This window comes from Macaca nemestrina, chromosome 16 (genome assembly GCF_043159975.1).
Source record: "Macaca nemestrina isolate mMacNem1 chromosome 16, mMacNem.hap1, whole genome shotgun sequence".
NCBI lineage: Eukaryota > Metazoa > Chordata > Mammalia > Primates > Cercopithecidae > Macaca > Macaca nemestrina.
In genome coordinates this window covers 82,399,440-82,424,153 of record NC_092140.1, presented here as the reverse complement: position 1 = coordinate 82,424,153, position 24,714 = coordinate 82,399,440, and the positions used below count along the sequence as shown (strand labels likewise).

The following is a 24,714-nucleotide window of genomic DNA, read 5'->3' as shown; positions in this document are numbered from 1 at the left end:
AATTAATCTCATGGGGAATTTACTACAGAGCCGTTTAAAGCTACTTCTGACTAAATATGGTGGACTGAACACACTCATTTATCTGTATTTCCACCTACACACCACTAAAGAGATGAGAACCCAGTTTTAAACACATAAGGATACAGTAAATATAAGAGAGGTCAATTTCAATAGTTTCTCAAAGCTGGAAAAAAGATGGCAATTCATCAAGTTGAAACGTGAGCAAGCCGTAAAAAAAGTCCAGAGACCATTGATATGCAGTGAAGAACTCAATACTCAAAAAGTGCAAGGTGCAGACAACATAAGATTCTGCATAAAACAGACCCGGTCTTACTCAACTGAATGAGCAATGTCTAACAATTCTCTAGTATAGCCAATATTCAGTCAAAAGGAACCTGGAGGAAACAGAGACAGTGTAGGGAATTGAGGAAACTTGTAAAATCCTAAAGGATTACATGGATAAAATAAGAGGAGGACAACATTCAGAATACCAGAAAGAGCTCTTGGAAACTGAAAAATTGGTATAAGAGCATAAGTGAAAATATGCTAGAATAGTAAGTAAAGTTGAAGAACTATCTCGGGAACTAGAACAAAATACCCAAAAAAGGTTAATACGGAAAGAAAATAAATAATAGCTATTAATATTTAGAAGGGCTAACACCTTAACGAAATAAGTTTCAGAAATGTAACAATATGAACAGGAGAAAAGTGTCATAAAATAATTCAAGAAAACTTCCTAGAACTACAGATCAAGCTTTTTAAAATTAACAGAGCCTATCAAGTACAATCTGTTCTGTTATAAAACTTGTTTGGAACACACCAATTTGTTCCAACACAATTTATATGTTAGAGAACAATTAGAGCATAATGCACATTTCACATTTTCTTCTGTGTGATTTTGTTTGTGAGAAACATCAGGTAAACGCAGGAAACTGCACCCAGCTGAACCAAAACTGCACGTAGCAAAACACAAACAGCACATATCTCAAACATGTAACAGCTACCTCAGTTCAGCACGTTTGTTATTCTGCAAAATCATGTTTTGCTATTCTTTTGCAAAGGATAACTTTTCTATATAAAAACACTCATTCAACATCTCAAATATGTCTAATCACACTGGTTCAAACACAAGCAGCATGCACAAAACAAAAGCTTTTAAATATTGAGGAGAAGCCAAAAACAAGGCATTTTGAAAGAAATGAGAGAATACGTGATGAGAACATGTGGTATCTCCCAAGCAACAGAAATAAAATTCATGTTGTAGGCCTTCCCAAACAATGCATGGAAATAAAAGAAACGCTTATTGCTAAAGCAATTTTAAGTGCTACAAAGTCAAAAAGAGCAACCCCTAAAGAAACAGAAGAAAAAGAAAGCTTGTTGAATATATGTACTGAAAAGCAAATAGCAAAAAAAAAAAAAAAAAAAGAGAGAAAGTACTATTTATATAAAAAGGAAATAGCTAAATCCTGCAGAATTTGCTCCTTTTGTGCCAGTAGTAGCTGGCTTAGTAGCTTCAAAAATCTCTAACATTTCCAAAGCCTTCAGTTGTAGGGTGAAGCAGAGAGCTCAGCTAAGAAAACTGCAAAAATAATTTCCAGCAATGATACAGAAGCTAATTGAAGAAGGTGGCTATATATTGGATCAAACTTTCAATTCTGATGAAATAGTTATCTATTACATATACATCAGATCTGTCAACTGACACTGTTTCATATTCTTGGACAGAATTAGAAAACTAAGTTTCCAAGGACTTCAAAGTCTGCTCATATAAAAGTAGAACAAGTTCTAGGATCTACTTTCACTCTCGAAACAGATCGATGAAGTCTTTGAAGCCTTTCCAGTCACTATATTCTATCAAATCTCATCCTCCTAATTTATTACTGTGATTCTATCAGCAAAAATTCTTAATGTTCTCTTAATAGTATGATCCCTTTCCTTTTTAATTCCAACTAAAGTATCGTTTCCAAACAACCTTTGAAAGCATCTATGATGTTGTTTTAGCCATTTCAGTCCATAAATGCAACTATAAAACATCTTCATCAGTACTGATTTTAGTGCAGCTTTTTAAAGAGTCAGATTTTGAGCACTGGAGTTAGATCCTAATTCAAACTTCCAAAAATCACTTCTTCATAGTAAAATGGAAGTGAATAATACATATTTCATAATGATGGTAACAGCAGCCCATCTAGAGGTGCCACTGCAAAGACGCTGGCTGCAGTTGGGGAGGCACGGCGGGCAATGCAGGCTCCAGACAGCCAGCAAGGGCCAGGAACTGGCGGGAGCCCCGCCCCTTACCAAGTTGGCAGGGCAGAAGCCTGCACTCTCAGGCACAGCAGCAGCCGCCCAGCCGCACCTCCGGACCTGGGCATCTGTGTGCTCTCAGGGGCCCAGGAAGCCCCACTTCCCCCACAGGCTTGGGAGGGCCTGCTCCTGCTCTCTCCCCACTCCCAGTGCCCGCTCTGATTTTGCAGGAAAGTTATGGCCAAGCCTGGGCGCTGTCCGGCCAGGTGTGTGCATGCGCTCGGGGCAGCAGCTGACATGCCAGCCACCCCTACTCTGCCTCGGACCCTCTGGACTTTGGGCAACGACAAGTGCAGGAAGGAGGCCAGGGTGGGGCTGAGGGCAGCTCCATGCAAGCCTGCAGGCACCCCCCAGTACAAACAGCCTGGGCACTGTGAATGGCATGTTGATGGCGGGAGGCAGACAGGTTCTTGGAGGCAATGGGGAGGATCCCCGGTGAAACCCCACCTTCAAGCAGTGGATGGCCTAAAGCCTGGGGGCTGGGCTACCAGTTCTGGGTGGAGTCCGTGGGACAGGAGAACTTACGGTGCTTTTTCCAGGCCCACTCATGGTCATCCATGGACCAATCAGCGCATACTTCCTCCCTTTTAAGGCCATAAAACACCCCCGGACTCAGCCAGACTTGCACAGATGTAGGGACTACCAGCCGCAGGAAGGAGCTACCCACTTAGGGTCTGCTCGACTTGTGGGGAATGACCTGCCTATGGAAAGGAGCTGCCCACTATGGGTCTCCTCTCCACTGAGAGCTGGATACTTGCCAGGACGACCTGCCTGTGGAAAGGAGCCAACCACTTTGGGTCTCCTGAGAGCTGTTCTGTCACTCAATGAAGCTCCTCTGTGCCTTGCTTACCCTCCAGTTGTCCATGTACCTCATTCTTCCTGGACACGAGACAAGAACCCAGGACCTGCCGAGTGGTGGGACTGAAAGAGTTGTAACAGAAACAGGGCTTGCCACGTTGCAGGTGACGAGAAAGAGAGAAGAGCTGCAGCCCTTCAAGGAGTCCAGAACTAGGGAGTGCCCAACCCAGGGCTGTGACACCCTCTTAGGGGCTCTGCGGTTCCTGGCATCTGCAAGCTTCCAGGCACCACTGCATTCCCCAGTGCCCACAGTGGAAGCCACTTACAGTATGCCTGGTCCAGCCGCAGCCTTGCACAGAGCCGGCGCCTAGAGCTGCCTATCCCACTGCAGCCAGCATACCTGGCTGTGCGCAGTGGTGAGACCCCACGTTCGTTTCACACACCCCTGGCCACTGACCCCTGGCAGGCATGGGATCCAGGATGGTAGCACAAGCGGAGAGCAGCCAGCCAGGCCAAGTGGGCAGAATTTGCCCAGAGGGCCTGAGCAAAACACCAGCAAAGGCACCATCAGCCACAGAGGTTTCTGGCTGGAAAAGCGACACCAAGGATCCCGTGACAGTAATACTGTTATGACATTTAAAAGAGATAACACAAGAAAAGAACCTGGCACTTTCCACAGTAATTAAGGTGACCAATTAAGATGAAGACCTTGTGTTCTGAACTACTTGGTTTTAGCCATAATTGGGGTTAATCAAAAGAGATCCTCACATTTCTCAAATTACTCCTTAAAATAGAAAGTTGCTTGAGAATGGCCTAATATAAAAAGTATTATTATAGATTACTTCCGAAAGAATTTTTTTTCCAATATGAAAACCACCTTTATACAACTTGATGCCCTTTTCCCTGACACAGAATAATTATCTGGAGAAGCAATGTGTAAGTGACTTCATTGTTTTTGGTAAAAGGGCAACTCAAATTTTGCCTTAATCCCTATGACATGATGAATGAGTTCAGAGGGTGATTCCTAATATTTTTACTTTATGTCTTGAAAGAGAACCAGCTCTTACTTCTTCACCCATTTATTTGATGTCCTAAACTGTGTTAGAGTCCTCGCAGCCCCTTTCATAGAGGCCATCTCTGCCCTCTTAGACTGTCCTCTAGGAAAAGCTATGGAGGGAGGCCCCGACCGCTTCTAGTCTTCTCTTCCCTGGATTTTGGCATATTTGTTGGTCCAGCAGGAAATCAAATGACCTTCTCCCCAGAACAAGGAAAGGGAGATAATCTTTCTTTCCCACCACAGCTCCTTTCCACAAACACTTAATTCACAAACATCTTGTGCCTGGCATTATACTAGTTACTGGGCTTCTTTTGAAGAGTGAAGCAGCCCTCCTTCTAAAAAGCTTTCAAACCAAAAAATGCTAGTAGAAATGTGTAAACAATGGTTTTTCTTAGCAGTAGGAATGATATAATTTATCATCTAGTTTTATCACAGACCAGTAGAACAGAGATGTTTTCAGATAAAAACAGCTTTCTTGTTATAAATTAAAGTTCAAAGAGAAAAGGAAAGGCAAAACAATAATTTTAAAGCAAATTTAACTAGGAGAGTGGAATGTTTATTGAACAGCTAAATCCTAGGTAATATAAGCATGGTACACATTATTTAGCTTAATATTCAATTCACGTCTATTATCATTGCATATACAAATTAGTAGCTAACTGAGACTATGCAAAATTAATTTGTTCACTCTCATACTGCTAGTAAGTATAATAGCTGACCTAGAATATGAACTCAGGTTTTTCTGACTCAAAAATCTACCTTCTTCCCATACACTTAAATATTTATTTAGTGCCTAGCTGTGGTAAGCATTGTGATTGGCCCACAGTCCAGAAGGACTGGTAGATTTATAAGCAATAATTAGAGGGCAAAGTAATAAGTGTGATATCTTAGGTATGGCAGGTACCAGGAAGGCATAAGAGAAGGGAACCGGGTAAAGTACTAGGTGGTAAGGAGTCAGTAAAGGTTTCACCAAGGAATTTTCTCCTGAATTAAATCTTCAAGAATAATCTTAAAATCATTAATTAGAGCAGAGAATGACCATATTAAGGAAAAAGCAGAAAATGTCCAAAACAGAGGCAGAAAGTGAAAGCATCATTATGGAAGGTGCCCAAACAGTAGGGTCCTCTGAAATAATTACAGAATGGTGGGAAATTAAGGCAGATAAATATTCATTCAGAGATCTTCTAATCCCCCCGCAAACACTGAAAACACTGCTAAGGAATCCGAAATTCACCCCACAGCTCATGAGCCCCAGCCAATCAGAACAGATACCGGTTGTAAATGACCAGTAACTAACTAGTGCAAACCAGCGAAATATCAACCCTGCCTCTAGGAAACGCGAGCAGCCAGTGGCGTGTTTACTGCAGGGGAGTAGCCTGACCAGCTCTGTATTTTAGGAAGGCAATTCCTAAATATATAGCATGAAGATATAATATGAAGTATGAACAGAAGGAAGGCAAAAGCAGAGACCAGGAATAAATTCTGTTAAAGGGTTTCTGCTGGAGGGAGAGGGGAAATAAATGATTTTAAAAGAAGCCAGGTAATCAAAATGTAATCATCATTTCAAATGAGTCTATTACAATAACAAATAGGATTATGTATTATACAGAAACCATTATACAATAAGAATAATTCAGACTGGTGACTCTGCGATTACCCCCACAAATAGATATGAATGTTATTTCAGCAGAGTAACAAGAAAAATTACTATCATTTAACTAAGCACCTTGTTTTGTTCAAGTTACATAACATCAAACATCTATTTTACAAACATTTTCAGAAAGGTGCTGGGCCATAGAAAATATGGGTCTATAAACTACATCACAATGGCCTCATTTAATCTATTTTATGGAAAAAGAAAGCAGACTTGTTCAACAAAAGAAATAAGTAATGACACATTTCTAATAAGCCTCTGAGTCCTACTCTGTGATCATTTTATTATAGCAAATATTCAAGCTATATATTCTTGCCCACACTACTATGGATCACTACTCCAGTAAATCAGTTACAAGCCTACAAATGGCAATGTGTACAATTACAGCACAAAAATCTAAATAAAAACAAATCTTACACAATATCAAGACATGTAAATAGAATTTAAAAGTCCGTATTATGAGGTACAAGATATTAGAGGTTCCTCTACTTACAGTATTTGTCTGGGTGCTTTAAGTACTTGATATAGGCTCTATTTCCAAATCAATAAGAGAATATAAAAAATTCAGAAAGACCCTCAAGAGAACACAAAATAAGTCATAAAACTAGAGTACAAGAGAATAAGGAACAGAAAGAATCAAGCATGGTATGTCTCAGATCCATTAGGATGATTAACGTGTTTGGGAATTTTTAAAAACTGTTTACTTATTTGTGAAAAGTAAACAGTTACAAGCTAATATATAATTGCAAACTATAAATTATAAAGATTTTAGATGCATACTGCACTTACAAAGAGTTTGAGGAACTTAAACAGTTTAAATCCTGCCAGTCATCAGTGAAAGAGATCACTTAATATTTTCTTTCTTTCCCCTACTAATCCTAGTTCTAAAATAAAAACCAAAGCTGATCATACAAGAAAATATTGCCTATGAGTTTCTCATGTGTTTGATCAGAGGGATCAGTTTTACTTGACAAAGTAACAAAAACAGACGTCACCACTCTGTATAAGCATAGAGAAAAAAAGTAATAAATAGATTTAAAAGCCACATCGTATTTTCTAAAATTATGAATTTTCAGCAAACAGTCCATGGAAATTTCTTTTAAGTGTGGTAATGACCTAACTAACATTCATACATCAAATTCAACTTATTTGACAAATCCACAAGCTTCTCACATATCTATATTACTCTTTAGTCTATCCAGAATTATAGACTAAATGGCTAAACTGCAGTTTAGTTACAGGTTGACTTTGAATTAGAAGTTAAGGTGGCTAAACAGCCCATATGTTAAACACAAAACACTTAAACTCAGAGGTGGGTCAATGCAAATAAAATCAGATTCACTGCTGAATTTCATTAGGAGGTTAGCACAAAGAGAATAGTTCTTTCAAATGGCCGTTTTAAACAAATAGCTAACTCCTTAAATGTGTGGCATTTGATTAAAGGATTTCATGAAAAAAATTATATTTGCAAATTAATAGCCATTTGCTCTTAAGATATAATAAAGAAGAAAAGGTTTTACAGAATCCTTACCTATAATCCAATCATGGCAACTGTCAAAGAATGCCAGAATAGATTAAATCATAAGAGAAGAATTAGTCATTTCCCATACTGTTTACTGTAACTGTTGTTGAGTTATCTTACATGTATGTACCTAGCTTACATTTTCATATTCAAGCATGAAACCCTCATGCAGGCCTATGGAGAGTTTCACAGTGCTAAGAATTGAGGTGCTTCCTGCCAACAGCCAGCATCAGCTTGCCAGCCATATGAGTGAGCTCTCTTAGGATGGATCTTCTGGCCCCAGTGTCAAGTCTTGGGATGATGGAAGCCCTAGCTGACAGCTTGACTGTAACCTCATAAGAGACCCTGAGCCAGAACCACCTAGCTAAACACTTCCAAATTCCTAGCCCTCAGAAACTAAGATGATCCTCATTGTTTTAAGCCACTGAATTTTAGGGTAACTTGTAATGTAGCAATAGAGACCTAATAAAAGGACATGTAAAAATAATAATAGTATTTCAGTGTGACTGTAATAGAAGAGGACTGGGAGTAATTTCTTCTACTTCTTAAACTTTCTTTAAGGTTATGTCACTTTCATTGTTCCGTATGTAATGTTCATATTACTCCCACCATTTTCTTTGTAGAAGCTTTACCTAAGTCATTCACTCATTGAACAAATGCCTGTGAGGATGACAAGTCAGAACAGTCACCATCACTGACCTTATGGAGTTTATAGGAGACTTTAATCAAATTTATCTAGGCTTACAGATAGTGATATAATGATGAGTCTTTTTTCCCCCCTATGTTTCTGGAAGGCAAATTAATTCCTTCTACAAGGCAAATCAATTAAGCGATTAGTAAATGGGAAAATGATGTTAGCACAACATAAAAGTCGTATTGGTTCACAGAGTTTCTTCCTTCACAAGAGCACTCAGTACAGCCAGAGAATTACAGCCTTTATCAAGAATGGAAAGAGCTCTCAGCTCTGCTGTATAGCAGCAGGAAGAATCTTTTCATTTGTATTTAACAAGACCTAAAAGCAAGCACTTCTACCAGGAGCCCCTACCAGTTTTGTGCTGCTTTCAGCTTATGCCAGGTTACCCTGCCTCTTGCACCCAGCCTTACTGCAGCCCCCCTGGTTTGGAGCTCCACTTCCTTCTGTGTTATATCAGCACCTGCCACCTCTGCTCTAATTAAAAATGTTGCTAGCATTTCACTCTTCTTCTTTGTGTATTTTTAATACCTACCATTAGAGCTTGCTGTTTTACTAAACTGGTACCAACTTTTTGTTTTCTCACTGCTCTGGTTACAATGTTGCACAAGTTGTGAGTAGTTGGCCCCCACCTTGTTTTCTCCATAAGCTGTCTTATTTTTAGCACATAATGCTGCAGAACCAGGTATTTAGGAACATATATGTCGTGGCATAGAAGAAATGTCTGAAGGAAACTTTCACAGTACTAGGACGATATATAACACAGGACCTTGACCTAATATGGAAATAGCATGTGTGAAGGTTTAAAGCACAGAGAGAGGAATACAAGGAGAGTCTCCCAGGGAAAAAAATGCAGGCTTAAACTTTGTCTTTACCCCCAAAGACTTTGCCAGGCTAAGAAAGCCATATTCACGTCGTATGGCTGAAGCATTCCTTCTTCTAATAGGATGCTATGGGGGGAGAGGTGCATGACAATGGTGAGACTAATTCAGTGGTTCTCAACCTTGGATGAACTTCAGAATCAATGTAGGAAGCTTTTAAAAAAATACAGATGTTCAGGCTCATACCTCAGAGATTCAGACTGCACTCATCTTGTGTGAGTCAGTTCCCCTAGGTGATGTCAATGTGAAGCCAGGGCTACAAACCACTAGACCAGAGAGGGCACTGGCAGCAATCAGAGCATTGAAGAATAGCTCTTAGGAAGAAATTTTCTTAACAACAACAAAGCCCATGACTGATACTAATTATGTATTAAAAAGTTTGCAATTTGGGCCAGGCACAGTGGCTCATGCCTGTAATCCTAGCACTTTAGGAGGCCGATGTGGGTGGATCACCTGAAGTCAAGAGTTCGAGACCAGCCTGGCCAACATGGCGAAACCCTGTTTCTACTAAAATGACAAAAATTAGCCAGGCGTGCTGGTGGGCACCTGTAACCCCAGCTACTCAGGAGGCTGAAGCAGGAGAATCGCTTGAACCCAGGAGGCGGAGGTTGCAGTGAGCCCAGATTGCGCCATTGCACTCCAGCCTGGGCAACAAGTGTGAAACTCTGTCTCAAGAAAAAAAACAAAAGCAAAAAACTTTGCAATTTTTAATTAGTAAATAAGACTGTATGTTCATTTTTACCAACAAAATTTACAAGGATATTCCTAGGACACAAGGAGGGCTGGAAATGAACATAGCTGCAGTGTGAGGGCCAAGCCCCCAGGAGCACTCATCTAGGCTTCTCAAGAAGGCAGCACATAGGGCTGGCACCCAAGGGCTAGGATTTACGATCCTCAAGAAGCTAGGGAAGGGGTGTGGGGAGAGGGTAGAAGCTTAGAACTGGTACCAGAGGGATTTGGGTAAGCTATTCAGTGCGACTTAGCACATTCAAATAATAGCATGTACCATTTTAAAACATGGCCATCTTTGGAATGTCAAAATAAAAGATAAAAATGTATAAAGTGGTTTAAATACAGTCCTATTACATGGAGGTAGATAAGTGGGTGGCAACAGAAGTTTTCAAACTTGGTAATCAGAATCACAAGAGGGAATATTTTAAAAATACAGATTCCTTGGCCAGGCACAGTGGCTCATGCCTGTAATCCCAGCACTCTGGGAGGCCGTGACAGGCAAATCACTTGAGCTCAGGAGTTCAAGACCAGCCTGGAGAACACAGTAAAACCCTGTTTCTACTAAAAATACAAAAAAATTAGCCTGGTTTGGTGACGCACACCTGTAGCCCCAGCTACTTGGGAGGCTGAGGTAGAAGGATCACCTGAGCCCAGAAGGTCAAGGCTGCAATGAGTTGAGATCATACCACTGCACTCCAGCCTGGGTGACAGAATAAGACCGTGTCTCAAAAAAAAAAAAAAAAAAAAAAAAAAAGAAAAGAAAAAAGAAAAAAACATACAGATTCCTGAGCCCAATGTCAAACCTTATGAATTCGAATCTCCAGAGATATAAAATAATAAATTAGCAACAATAACTGCTATGGCTGGGCATGGTGGCTCATGCCTGTAATCCCAGCACTTTGGGAGGCTGAGGTGGGCAGACCACTTGAGGTCAGGAGTTTGAGACCAGCCTGGCCAACAAGGCGAAACCCCATCTCTACTAAAAATACAAAAATTAGCTGGGCGTGGTGGTGCATGCCTGTAGTCCCAGCTACTCGGGAGACTGAGGCAGGAGAATTGCTTGAACACGGGAGGCAGAGGTTGCAGTCAGCTAAGATCATGCCACTCTACTCCCGCCTGGGCAACAGAGTGAGACTCCTTCTCAAAACAAACAAACAAACAAACAAAAACAATAGCTGCTATGAAGAATGAAACTGAATCCCTCCTTCTCACCATATATAAAAATTAACATGAGATAGATTAAGGACATGGATCTCTGACCTGAAATCATAAATATTCTAGAAGAAAATCCAGGACACACTTTCTGGACACTGGCCTTAGCAAATAATTTATTACTAAGATCCCAAAAGCAAGTGTAACAAAAACAAAAATAAATAAATGGGACTTAATTAAACTAAAACTTCTGCACAAGAAATAACAGAGTTAACAGACAACCTACAGAATGGGAGAAAATATTTGCAAACTATACACCTGACAGAGGACTAACCTCCATAATCTACAAGGAACTCAAACAAATCAGCAAGAAACAAACAAACAAACAAATAACTCCATTAAAAAGTGGACAAAGGATATGAATAGATATTTCTCAAAAGATGATATACAAATGGCCAAGAAACATATGAAAAAATGCTCAACATCACTAATCATCAGGGAAATGCAAATCAAAACCACAATGAGATACCACCTTACCCCAGGCAGAATGGTCATTGTTTAAAGTCAAAAAACAATGGACGCTGGTGCAGATACAGTGAAAAGGGAACTGTTGGTGGGAAATTGGTACAACCTCTGTAGAAAACAGTATGGAGATTTCTCAGAGAAATCCCACTACTGGGTATTTACCAAAAGGAAAAGAGTCATTATATAAAAAAGACACTAGCACTCATATGTTATCACAGCATAATTCATAATTGCAAAGATATGGGATCAACCTACATACATACACACACACACACACACGCACACACCATGGAATAAAAACAACACCCATATAAGAACAAAATAATGTCTTTTGCAGCAACTTGGACAGAACTGGAGGCCATCATTCAAAGCAAACTCAACTCAGGAATGGAAAACCAATACCAAATGTTCTCACCTATAAACACGAGCTAAGCCATGGGTATGCAGAGGCATACAGAGCTGTATAAGGGACACTGGAGACTCAGAAGCAGGGTGGGTAGAAAGGGGATGAGGGATAGAAAATCACCTATTGGGTACAATGTACACTATTCGGGTGATGGGTACACTAAAAGCCCAGACTTCACCACTGTACGATTCATCTATGTAACCAAAAACCACTTGTACCCATAAAACTATTGAATTTTTTTTTAAAGCTGCTACCATTTATTCAGCATTTACAATATGCCAGGCAATTTTCTAAGCACTTTGTATGTATCATCTTATTTAGTTCCTCTAACAACCCTAACAGTCACCTGGGATGCAGAGAAATAGCTTGCCCATGGTAGACAGATCCAGGTTTCAAAACAGTCTGTGCTCCTAACCATGACATTCTGCATTATTTAAGATACCTTCCACCCGCAACAAACCAAGTAATTTTTTGAGGCAGCTGGTATTTATCCAGTATTTGGGAACCACTACACTATGGGAGCTTTCAAGTCGCTTTAGCCATTTCACTCTTTGAAATCAGACACAAAATCAATAGTATTTCCCATTATTGGTCTTTATATCAAGAAGTATTATTACCTTTATTATGAAGAATTTACAATATGCTAAATGCATAGAAACAGTTTTCCTGTAGAAGATGGGCTTATGTCTAAGTTTGCTGTTTCTAACAAAAATAGAAATTTTATATAACATAGTTTTTTCTTAACCTCACTTAGCAAGTTGCCATGTTTTATCAATTCTGCCCTAATAATATCTTAAAGGCTTTTAAATTTTCTGTATTCCTACCGACATCACACGAATTTAGATTTATATCATACATCTTTCAGATTATTGATTGCCATATCATCTCAACTGGTCAATCTGACTCCAATCTCTCTCCAGCCAGATCCAAGCAAATCCACCCCGTGCTTTCAGGCTAATTCTCTTAAAACATTTCCTGCCTGTCACCCATGCAATTACAAGTCTGTTAATGACTACAGGGTACCTACAGGATAAGCCCCCAATCTTTATAAGCTGGGCATTCAAGATCTATAGCTACCCACCGCCTACCCATCTCTGGCTTCCCTTTTCTAAATTCAAATACAATGCATTTTTAATCCAAAATTCCTTCCGAAAAACAAATATATCTCAAGCTACATTTAAAATGAGAAAGTATTTAAATTGTGGGCTAATTCTTTAAATCCGGTTTAATAAAATTCTAGCTATCTTGGAGTTAAAAATGTTCAAATCTCATACTACTTCAAACGAGCTGCTTTTACTAATAGCTCTTAAACTTTTGGCAGAATATGTAGGAGGATGTTCTTAACACAAATTAAGCTCTTGCATCTGATCTTTCTGGTAATCTTGAGGTTCAGAGTTAGTTTTAGATGTCCAATTACACAAAAACTCTGCCCCAAAGCAACAGGGAGGGTTTAGACTGTGTTTTAAAGCACGAATCTTATATAATTCACTGAGCCGGTTTGTCAGTCTTGAATCGTATTATTTTTACTTGAAAACACATAGTACCATGCCAAGAGGAAAATGTATCCAATCCTAGAAGTACAAGCTAGTGAAATTTATCTATATATTTAAGTCATGGAAGTTCCACTTACTCGTCTACTATGAAGTTAAAAAAAAAAAAAAGTTCTACTACCAAGCAGAACTGAGAAGAGTCAAATGACCATGCCCTAATATCCATTTCAGGTGGCACTAATTTATCAGTTATTTCCTGTGGCTTCTCTGGAGCTCTTATAAAAGTTCTCCATTACCGCCTGAGGACTGAATGTAAGATGAGGGGGAAAAAAACCCTCTGTAATTTGATGATTTATGTAGCCATCATGCAAAATCCATATGAGTAAGAAAGTGGCAGACAGGTAGATAAACATTTTAGTGAGCCAGAGAAAGGACTGCTGCTGGAAACCATGCCCTCTCCTCTCCCCTTAACATAAGGCTCAACTGTTGCTTTCTTGTGCTTATGTGAGGTTAAACTGATTCTTCTTTTAAAACATTAGAAAAATATGCAAATAATTAATGAAGGGAACAAATGCGAAAGAAAACTTCACCATAGTCCAATCTTTTATAACAGATTCGCAGAACAACTCCAGACCTGGAAGCCTGTGGAAAGGGAAAGAAAGGTTCTGGAAAAAGCAGTATCCACAAATGAGCAAACCAAGAAGTCCAAAGGATGAAGATTTTACCCACTGCTTGTTCACCAATAAACCCACAAACTGCCTTGAAACAGCTCTCCAATTACCAGAGCAGGTAATTGGATTCGAAAGGAAAACAGATTCGTGTCTGGCCACATCCTTTATAATTAATATTATCTCATTCATACAAATGATGCACAACTCAGAGTCTAAAATTTTTTATAGGAAAGAGTCTTTAAAATTGCTCCATGAGCAGTTAGATTTGTTTTTAATATTCCCCATAACTACAGAACTCATTCCTCATGGTCTGGTGCTACCTTTACCATACTGGTGTTTGAAGAAGAAATTTTAAGGCCTCATAGTTTATTTTCCTTCCCCAAATACCCTGTGTCACAAAAGCTGCTGGGAGAAGGCAGTGTCTGCCTTCATTTGCTATTGAATTTTACAGAAAGTAGCCATGTTGTACCACACCAGAGCCTGGCACTTGACATGATTCACTTCACCTCCAACAGGAAAAAAATGTAGATAAAGCAAAAAGCAAGTTGACATCAGACCCAGCTTTTAAGAGTCAAGGTCCAGAGTCTCTGCTGGGACCAGTCCTTATTCCCTCCACACTACTGTTACTGACCACTCCATCTTAATCACATCCAATAACACATTCAAATGGCTCACTGACAACAGTTGTTATATTCTACTGCTTAAGAAATCAGGAAAGTGAGAAATATAGTTTTCTGTCAAAAAAGTTAAAATTTAAAAGTTCTGGCATATAAAATGCGTAATAGCTAACCACCTGGAAAATTAGATTTTAGATAACCAAGGGTTTATCAAAGCAAAAGGAATCTACAAAATACAATCCTGCCACCTTGTGGTACCTATTCAAAAGTACTTCACACTTGACAATAAATTTTCTAATTTTAAAAAAAATGTGCTCATTTGAAAAAATATTAATCAAGATAACAAAGTTATTTTAAAATATTAAATATTCATGCTGACATTAGCTAAAATGCACTGAAATTTGTTTGAAATGAAATTATTTCTCAGATCAAAACTAAATTCTCTCTTCCAGCGTAAGATGTGGAAATGCAATTGGGTGGCACTTGGATGTCTCTTGATAAACTCTTACCATCACACTTTCCTTTCTGATAGTTAAATAGCCAGAATGTTAAATAAATAGAACTGCACAACTTTTACTAGATAGCATTGCTCGATCAATTTTTAACTATAAGTAGAGATCAAATATGGTAAATTTCTGTATCTTTACTAAACATACAATTTTTAGATTGTTCAGACTCTTCAATGAACCTAAATAGACTTAAGTTTCTTAACATCATATTGACATATAAGAGAATAGTTCTAAAATAGTGAATTAAAATACAGAACCACTGGCAGTTTCACAGCATCATCCACAATAATTACTTTTAGAAAACTGTTAAGTGATGACTAAGTCTCCTTTGACAAATAAAATATTGAAAGCTTATCCTGTGAAAATATAAACTACCAATTACAGGAGTCCTCCCTTATCTGTGGTTTCATTTTCCATGATTTCAGTTACCCATACTCCAAAAATATTAAGTGGAAAATTCCAGAAATAAGTCATAAATGTTAAATTACGTGCTGAAATCCTCCCTTTGTCCAGCAGATCCACATTGTATACACTACTTGCCCATTCGTCACCCAGTAACTGTCTCAGTTATCAGATCCACTGTCAGCATGTCAAAGTGGTTGGAGGGTTCAAGTAACCCTTATCTTACTTCATAGCCCAAAGTGCAAGAGTAGTAATGCTGGCATATTGTTATAATTGTTCTATTTTATTACTGTTGTTGTTAATCTCTTACTGTGCCTAATTTATAAATTAGGCTTTACCACAGGTATGTATGTATAGGGAAATAACATAGTGAATATTGGTTTTGATCCTATCCTCAGTTTCAGGCATCCACGGGGAGTCTTAGAATGTAACCCCCGGAATAAAGAAGGGCCACAAATGCAAAGAGAAACTGTGGCATTTTTCTGTTACACAGCATCCTTTGAATTAATTCTTCTATTTAACAAGTACTGGTCATCTCTTTTATCTCACAACTTGAGAATTGTTCCTTCTCTTTTTTCACATAAGCCAGCATGTTTTACCTTGCACACTGGTATCGACTCTTCAGACACTCATAACCACTGACATATCTGATTTCTGTCTCCCCTCTCACCCACTCATTCACACAGCACACATATATGTGTACCAGGTCCTTAGAACAGAAACATGAAAAAGCACAGTCCTCGACTGTAACCCCAGTACTTCGGGAGGCTGAGGTGGGCGGATCACTTGAGTCTAAGAATTTGAGACCACCCTGGACAACATGGTGAAACCCAGCTCTACAAACAGTTATTCAGTTGTGGTGGCATGTGCCTGTAGATCCAGCTACCCTGGAGGTTGAGATGGGAGGACTGCCTTTGCCTGAGCCTGGGAGGTCAAAGCTGCAGTGAGCCACGACCTAATCTTGAAGAAAGGCAATTTTTTTTGTTTTCAGGTGTTTATTTTTGAACATACCTTCTATCCCTCAAACTGTTCTCGAAATAAGTTCCACATATAATTGTATAATTGCTTTAGTCCATTTTCATGCTGCAGATAAAGATCTGAGATTGGGCCATTTGAAAAAGAGGTTTACTTGGACTCACAGTTCCACATGGCCGGGGAAGCCCAATTATGACAAAAGTCAAGGAAGAGCAAGTCACGTCTTACATAGATGGCAGCAGGCAAAGAGAGAGAGCTTGTGCAGGGGAATTCCTCTTTTTAAAACCATTAGATCTCATGAGACTTATTCACTATCATGAGAACAGCAGGGGAAAGACCTGCCCCCATGATTCAATTACCTCCCACCAGGTCCCTCTCACAACAAGTGGGAATTCAAGATGAGATCTGGGTGGTGACACGGTCAAACCGTATCAACAACTTTGCTAAGTATTTATTTTTATAGCGTAAGTCTTGCTACAAAGACTCAGGATTGGCATTAACAGAAAAAAGTATAAAACAAAAAGGTTTATCAGGGATAATGATTATGCAAATAATTTTTTAATAATCTTTTATCTTTCCTGTCCATAAGTTAGAATGTCCAAATAATCCACTAAATGGCTACAGGAGATACAAGGATATCAGTATTATCTATAAATCCTTAAGTAAACTCAGAAAAATGTAAGATTAAAGAAAATTCAAGATGCTTTCAGAATGTGGTTTAAAACAAGAAATTAAAAAATAAAATTCAAGAAACAAGATTTGCAAGTTGATTTGCTTTAAATTTCATTGTTTTAATTAAGCATCATATGTGAAAGCTCTATCACAGTCCCTTCTAAAGTTACTCCATTCTCCCTTTCGGCTTTCTTAATAAAATAAATGGCTTTTCTTAGGTTTCTTCTTAAATGTCCCTGCAATTAGATATAATTTCCTCTAGAAAAGTGTCTCTCAGGTAGGGGTATGCTATCAGATTTAAAATATTCACTAAAGTATAATTTTAGTTAAAAGCACACACATTTACATATATACATGTCCATATATACATTATATACTATATGTTTTAAATATACACAGATATAAAACTATATCTATATATATTACAATCACATGCATCTGATATATAATTTCTTTATCCTTCATCCAGTGCCTTTGGTACACAGATTTATTAGGCATTTCTCTTTTAATTTCTCGTATCTTCCAAAGTTTTCATTAAATAAATTTCTAATTAAATCTTTAAGGTGGGAGGATCACCTGAGCCTAGGAGGTGGAGGTTGCAGTGAGCTGAGATCATGCCACCGCACTCCAGCCTGGGCAACAGAGCGAGACCCTGTCTCAAAAAAAAAAAAAAAAAAAAAAGTCTTTTTTTTTTTAAATCATCACAGTCAGTTCTAAAAATTATTTTTATTTTTATTTTTTTTAAGACTAGTCAAGTGCAGTAGTGAGAAGTGGGAAAGAGTAAAACAAGGAGTTTAATCTGTAACTGACTGTGAACAATCAGTTGAGATAACTCACTCCCTTCAGACCAGCCAAAAATTACTCTTAACTCCCGGTTGTCTGTTAAGATCAACAACTAAAATCTAAGTTATTTCAATGTTCTTTTAAAAAAACAATCTTTCCATTTACATCTATATGGTTATAAAAACAAACATCATTTGACTATTAGTAATCAAATGCTATTTTTAGTTCCTTTCTTGCTCTAAAATTTCATGATTATTTTACTAGAAAGTTTACAAATACTTCAGAAACCCATAAATCAAAAAGAAATTTGAATTTTTAAATAATGGACTAATTAGTTTAGTGATAAACTTTTAGTGATAAAAGAATTAGAAAATTTTGCCATCATATGCAAGGGTTAATTTAGGTAAAAAGCTTATTTCTCTCTTTTTTTTTTTTGGAGACAGTGTCTCACTTTGTCACCCAGGTTGAAGGGCAGTGGCTTGATATCAGCTCACCGCAGGCTCGACCTCCTAGGCTCAACTGATCCTCCCACTTCAGCCTCCCAAGTAGCTGGGACTACAGGTGCACACCACCACACACAGCTAATTTTCATATTTTTCATAGAGACAGGTTTTCGCCATGTTGCCCAGGTGGGTCTTGAACTCCTAACCTCAAGTGATCCTCCTGCCTAGGCCTCCCAAAGTGCTGGAATTACAGGTGTGAGCCACCATGCCCAGCCTTATTTCTCCTTTAAGATTCAAGAATTTTTATTTAAGTATAAAATTTCTCAATTGGAATTTCAGACCCAATGTATATCTTTTATTCAAACTAATTAATGCATTTTTAGATTTATTTAAAATATTAAATTTATTAAATAATATTAAATTTGCCAATCATTCAAGTATTTTACATTCATTTAAAACTATACAACTGGAGGCCATGCACAATGGCTCACGCCTGTAATCCCAGCATGCTGGGAGGCCAAGTCAGGTGGATCACTTGAGGTCAGGAGTTTGAGACCAGCCTGAGCAACATGGTGAAAACCCATCTCTACAAAAAATACAAAAATTAGCCGGGCATGGTGGCACACACCTGTAGTTCCAACTACTTGGAAGGCTGAGGCAAGAGGACTGCTTGAGTCCAGGAGGTCGAGGGTGCAGTGAGCCAAGATCATGCCACTGCACTCCCAGCCTGGGTGACAGGGCAATACCTCTGACTCTAAAAATAAAAAATAAAAATAAAACTGTACAACTGGATGAGTAATTTTGTCAGCATGCAAATCAGTTTAAGTTACAGAAACAGTAGAAGCAGTGCATATGTATGTATGTCTATGTGTATATATTTAGCATAGATGTATATATTTTTAAATCATTAAGCTAGAGTCAGGTCAGCTTTATTAAGCATTCAGAAAAATCCACATTTCAAAAGAACCATGCAACTGATGGTTTACATATAATTTAAGGACCTCTATTCCTAAGACAAACTAAAGTACAGCTAACATCATCTTTAATTATAGACTAACTAAACTAATGTTTTCTGATAGAAAGGCTCAGTATAATACTCAGTCTTTTACAATTTTAAGTCAATGCGTAATGGCTTCAACTGAGGAATCGAACAAATTGAAAAGCTGTTATGCAACTAAATGTTTAAAGATCTTAAGCTAAAAAAGGACTATATAATTCATCTCAGTTAACCAGTAAAGGAAAAAATTTCTATCATGATCTCCAAATAATCCTCCAAGGGGTTTTTAAAATAGCTTTAAAATTTTTCTAGCTAGGAAAAACAAAGCAAAAAACTAAAATGGCAGAACTGAACCTAATTTCACCATCCAAAATGGGTATTGAGAAACCAACTGCCTTCCAAGGTACTAGGCAGGACTTAGGACAACTGAGAGACAATTCCTTCCACAATTATTTGAATGACAGTGAAGTACTCACAGCAGGATTATCACTAGACTATAGGAAAAGCTTCATGCTACAGACAATGGTGGCTTTCTTGGGCCTCTCTTCTCACCCAGGCCCAACTGACACTCCTGGTGGACCAACAAGTGCTTCAGGAAGTAGCCCCAAAGTTCCATCGGTCCCCTGAGGCAGTTTCTACTTAAAGGGGCAGTGTCCAATTTATTTATGATAACTCATCACTTCAAAGAGAACAAAAATACTATGAATATAGTGATTTGTTATGTTTTCAGCATTTTAAAAGGCATGGGTGATTTTCTTTAGGTTTTCTTAGAGTGCGACAAGTAAATGACATATGACCTCTACAGATCATTTTGTCTTGATCCCAAAATCAGGAAGATCTAGTAAGGGTTTTCCCAACTTTTGAAACACTTATGTCGGGGTGAAAAAACAATAAGGACGCAAGAATGGAAGGAAGGAGAGGAGGAAAGGAAAGGATGAAGGAAGGGATAAAAATAGGAATAGAGGGAAGAAGGAGGAAGGAGGGAGAGATGAAGAAAGGGAGGTAGGGGAAGGAGGACAGGAGGAGAGTGAAAGGAGGGAGGGAGAGGAAAGGGAAGAAAAACTAACCAGACAAGCAAACCAAAACCCAGGCAAGCAGGTATCAGGAAGTCTCAGAAATGTAGAAATGAGATGTCTGACAACTTTTTCATTCCCAGTACAATAAGGTCTCATCGTATTTCCTGCAATTTATATCTTAGATATTTTACTCTAGCCCTAGAAATATACTATCTTATTGGAGCAGACGTGGGGAAGGGGCGGGAAACAAAAAGAAATCTACAATTCTTTATTTGTTTTTCTATTATTTAAACAGTCTGCAACGTTGTTCCAGAAGGTAGACAAGAGAATGATAAATTCAACCAAAAAAACCAAGTGAAAGGAATTAAATAAAAGCAGAATGGTATAAATCATGAGATGGAAAATGTGTATAATTAGTAAGAAAATATACAAGTTGGATCTTTTTTAAAAACTAAACTTTAGAAAATTAAAAGAAATTTTGTAATAGAAAAAGATAATCCAAAGGGTGCAACATCACAAAAGTAGTTTTCTTTTTAATTATAAGAATGAAATGAACAATGACAAATGTAGTATATATCAAAACTGTAGGATGCATCTAAAGTTGCACTTACAGGAAATGTATAGTCTTGAACATTAGAATAAAGGCTAAAGATTATTGGGATAAGGATTTCAAGGAAACTGGTAGGGTGGGCTAGTCAGGGGGGGGAGGTGAAACAAACAAAATAAAAGCAAAAAAAAAAAAGTTCAAGAAAGGCGATAAAGACAACAGCAAAAACCATTGAAATAGAAAACAAGCATATATTAGAAGATCAACAAAGCCAAAACTTGGCTGTATGAAAAAGATCATAAACTGGCAAGCCTCCAGTATAATTTAATCAAGAAAAAAGAGAACGAAGAAATAAGCAATATCAAGATTGAAAAAAATATATATAACCATAATTTAAGAGATATAGATTAAATGGTTAAATAGAAAAAATATAACTTACTGAAACAAAGAGACATAAAATCTGAATAGTCCTATATTGCCATCATATAAAATTAAATCAATATAATAGTGAAAAATATTTCCTCAAATAAAACTCCCAGACTAGACAGCGCCACCAAAAAGTCCTAAAAAGCACTAAGTGATCCAGCTCAGACAGTCCCTCTAAGGAAAGATCAGCAACAAAGCCCAACAAAAGTGGCAGTCTCCAGTGAACATGACATGTGTGCTGTTAGCACATGGCCAGAAGAAAAAAATTAAAATTAATGCCATGTGGTTGACACCCAGACATCTGCATGAACCCATATGATATACTCTGGGGACTCCAAAAACTATTTGGAAGAGGCACTGGTATCCCACATTAGGTGGGGGCTACATGGATTATAATTAATAAAAACTCATATTCTAATAAAAACTGTTGACATCTTAAGGGATATAGAGTTTTCAAGTATTAGCTGAGATGTGATTATTGATATAATACATAAATTAAGTATTACTCCCAGTCTATCTAACTTTCTACTTTAATAGTTATATACGCTATATACAAACTGTAGGGAAACTTGTGCTGTATCCAGGAATTTAAATATAAAAAATACGTTATGTTTATTACAAAACAGAATCATTAGTACTGTATCAGTCAACAATTATATAAATTATTTGTAACTTGAAATAAACAGAATAAATAATTAAGTGATTTTTTTTCTTTTTGTTGATTATCATCTAATAAAAAGTATCAATATACAAAAACAGGGATGATATGCTCTATTTTATAAAAAGAAAGTCATCAAGAGTATTCATAAACTGCACGATCTGACCCTTGAATTATGAAAAATAAATCTTATGCTTGAAGTCAACCTCTAATTTAAAAATCATAGTCAATTATGAGTCAAAGGGAAATTTTATGATGGCTGTTTTCTATAGTTAGTAATTACAATCTACATTAAAAATCAAATTTCTTTTTATATTTTCTTTTTCTTTTAGAGACAGGGTCTTGCTCTGTCACTCAGGCTGCAGTACAGCGGCATGATCATGGCTCACTGCAGCCTCAACCTCCAGGGCTCATATGATCCTCCTGCCTCAGCAGTCCAAGTAGCTAGGACTACTGGTGTATGCCACCAATTTTTTTATTTTTTGTAGAGATGGGGGTCTTGATATGCTGCCCAGGCTGGTCTCAAAACTCCTGGTCTCAAGCAATCTTCCTGCTTCAGCCTCCCAAAGTGCTGGGATTATAGGCACGAGTTGCCACGCCTGGCTTGTACATTTTTTTTTTTTTTTTTTTTAATTTGAGCAGAGTTTTGCTCTGTTGCCCAGGCTGGAGTACAGTGGCACGATCTTAGCTAACTGCAATCTCCACCTCCCAGGTTCAAGTGATTCTCGTGCCTCAGCCTGCCAAGTAGCTGGCTAATTTTTGTATTTTTAGTAGAGACAGGGTTTCACCATGTTGGCCAGGCTGGTCTCCAACTCCTGGCCTCAAGTGATCCACCTGCCTTGGCCTCCCAAAGTGCTGGGATTACAGGCGTGAGCCACCGCGCCTGGCCAACCCGGCCTATATTTTCTTAAACACAAAGATTTTACTAAGACTATATCAGACTCTCCTAGTCACTGATTGATTTTAAAAATTTAAAGATTGCTGCAGATGGAATATATTTAACAATAAAATACAATCACTACAAAAATAAGAATCCATTATTCTTCCTGAAACAATGGATATTATTTATATATAATAATGGCACCTTCCATCTCTGCGCACTTAAAGGTCTAATTCTGCATGAAAGGCATGTCCTTCCATGTCACACCTTTTCTAGTTAATAACTCTGATCACTCTTTGGATCTTAGGAAGTTCCTTCCCGAAGTGAGCCTTGCATGAACCCTTAGATCATATGAGGTTTCCCTATCAAATGTGCTCATAGATTTTTTTTTTTTTTTTTTTTTTTTTTTTGCGATGGAGTCTTGCTTTGTTGCCCAGGCTGGAGTGCAGTGGTGTGATCTCAGCTCACTGCAACTTCCGCCTCCTGGGCTCAAGTGATTCTCCTGGCTCAGCCTCCTGAGTAGCTGGGCTCACAGGCACATGCCACCACGCCTGGCTAACTTTTGTATTTTTAGTAGAGACGGGGTTTTGCCTTGTTGGCCAGGCTGGTCTCAAACTCCTGACCTAGTGATCCGCCCACCTCGGCCCCCCAAAATGCTGTGATTACAGGCGTGAGCCACCACGCCTGGTCTGCTAATAGATTTAAATATTACTCCTTAGGAGACAAAAGAAGAGACCATGAAGAATACAGAAATATTAACACTATTTTAAAGTAAATTCCTTATATAAAAAGTAAATAGTAAAATAATAAGTATAATAATAATAATAAAGTAAAATAATTTCTACAGATTCCTTGGGAAAACTAGGAGAAAATTTAAAACCAGAACTATTTTCAAATTACTTAAACAGTTAAATCACAACATTCTCTTAGAGATGCCAGAAAATTCTGCAAGCCTTAAGTTACAAGAAATACTAAAATTTACTCACATTTAAAATTTACTTACATTTCTGTATGTTTTATACAGAAAAATAATGCATGTAGAATAATATTACCAATTAGTAATTGATAATTAGTGTGTGAACTCCACACACTAAGTACTTAAGTACTTTATATGTATATTACCTCATGTAATCCTCATAACTCTAACTCTGTTTTACCATTTTATAGGCAGAAAAACTGAGACACGGAAAGACTAAATAACACGCCCAAGTTCGTAGGCATAAGTTAATTTTTTGTCAGGCTTGGAACCTGGGAGTCTGATGCCAGAGTGTATATGCTTTATTGTTTCTACAAAGAATAAAATAAATAAGAAGCTCAAAATTTGGGGCGGGGGAAGGTAAAATAACGGGGTATTTGAATTTTTTCACATTTTTCATGTATAACAATTCTTTACATAATTAAAATGAGCCAATGATAGTAAATTTACACCACATTCCAAAACATAAGCCAACATCAAACTATTTATGGAAAACTCACAATTAGTTTCCCACACTCTACCACGGTATCTGGTTTTCCCACTATGGACTCCACCCATCAAGAGAGCCCAGTATGCACACATGGACACTAATTGTCTTTATAAACAGCACCAGGTAGGGATTTCTGGCAGTGAACCAAAAGAAACAAGATTAATGAATTTTTGCTATGTCTGTATATAAACAAACACACAGGTACTGTCACGTTCTCTATCCTCCATCATCAAAGATTATGGGTCTCTGAATATTACTGAGTGAAAAAATATTAAGCCCTCTTACTTGGTCCTAGATAGCTCTATGCGCAGATCCAATGAAATAAACTACACAAGAGTGACTGATTCTAAAAAACACCAGAACTAGGCTATGAATGGGAAATGCATCTGTGTACCTAGATTCAGCAACCCTAACCTTTAGTACACAGGCTAGAAACTCGAAGA

The 24,714-nt window shown here is 37.9% G+C and overlaps 1 protein-coding gene across 5 annotated transcripts in view; it reads right to left on the bottom strand.

The window, feature by feature from the left end:
- The window catches only part of LOC105491702 (TSC22 domain family member 1), a 145,184-nt gene that overhangs the window by 23,186 nt on the left and 97,284 nt on the right, over positions 1–24,714 (bottom strand). Inside the window, exon 1 of one of the 5 annotated variants that reach the window (XM_011758292.3) lies at positions 19,755–19,888. The exons of the other annotated variants lie outside the window; for them this stretch is intronic. The gene's annotated coding sequence lies outside the window, so the exon portion shown is untranslated. Of the gene's footprint in view, positions 1–19,754; positions 19,889–24,714 lie in introns of those variants that run through there. 5 annotated transcript variants of the gene reach the window in all.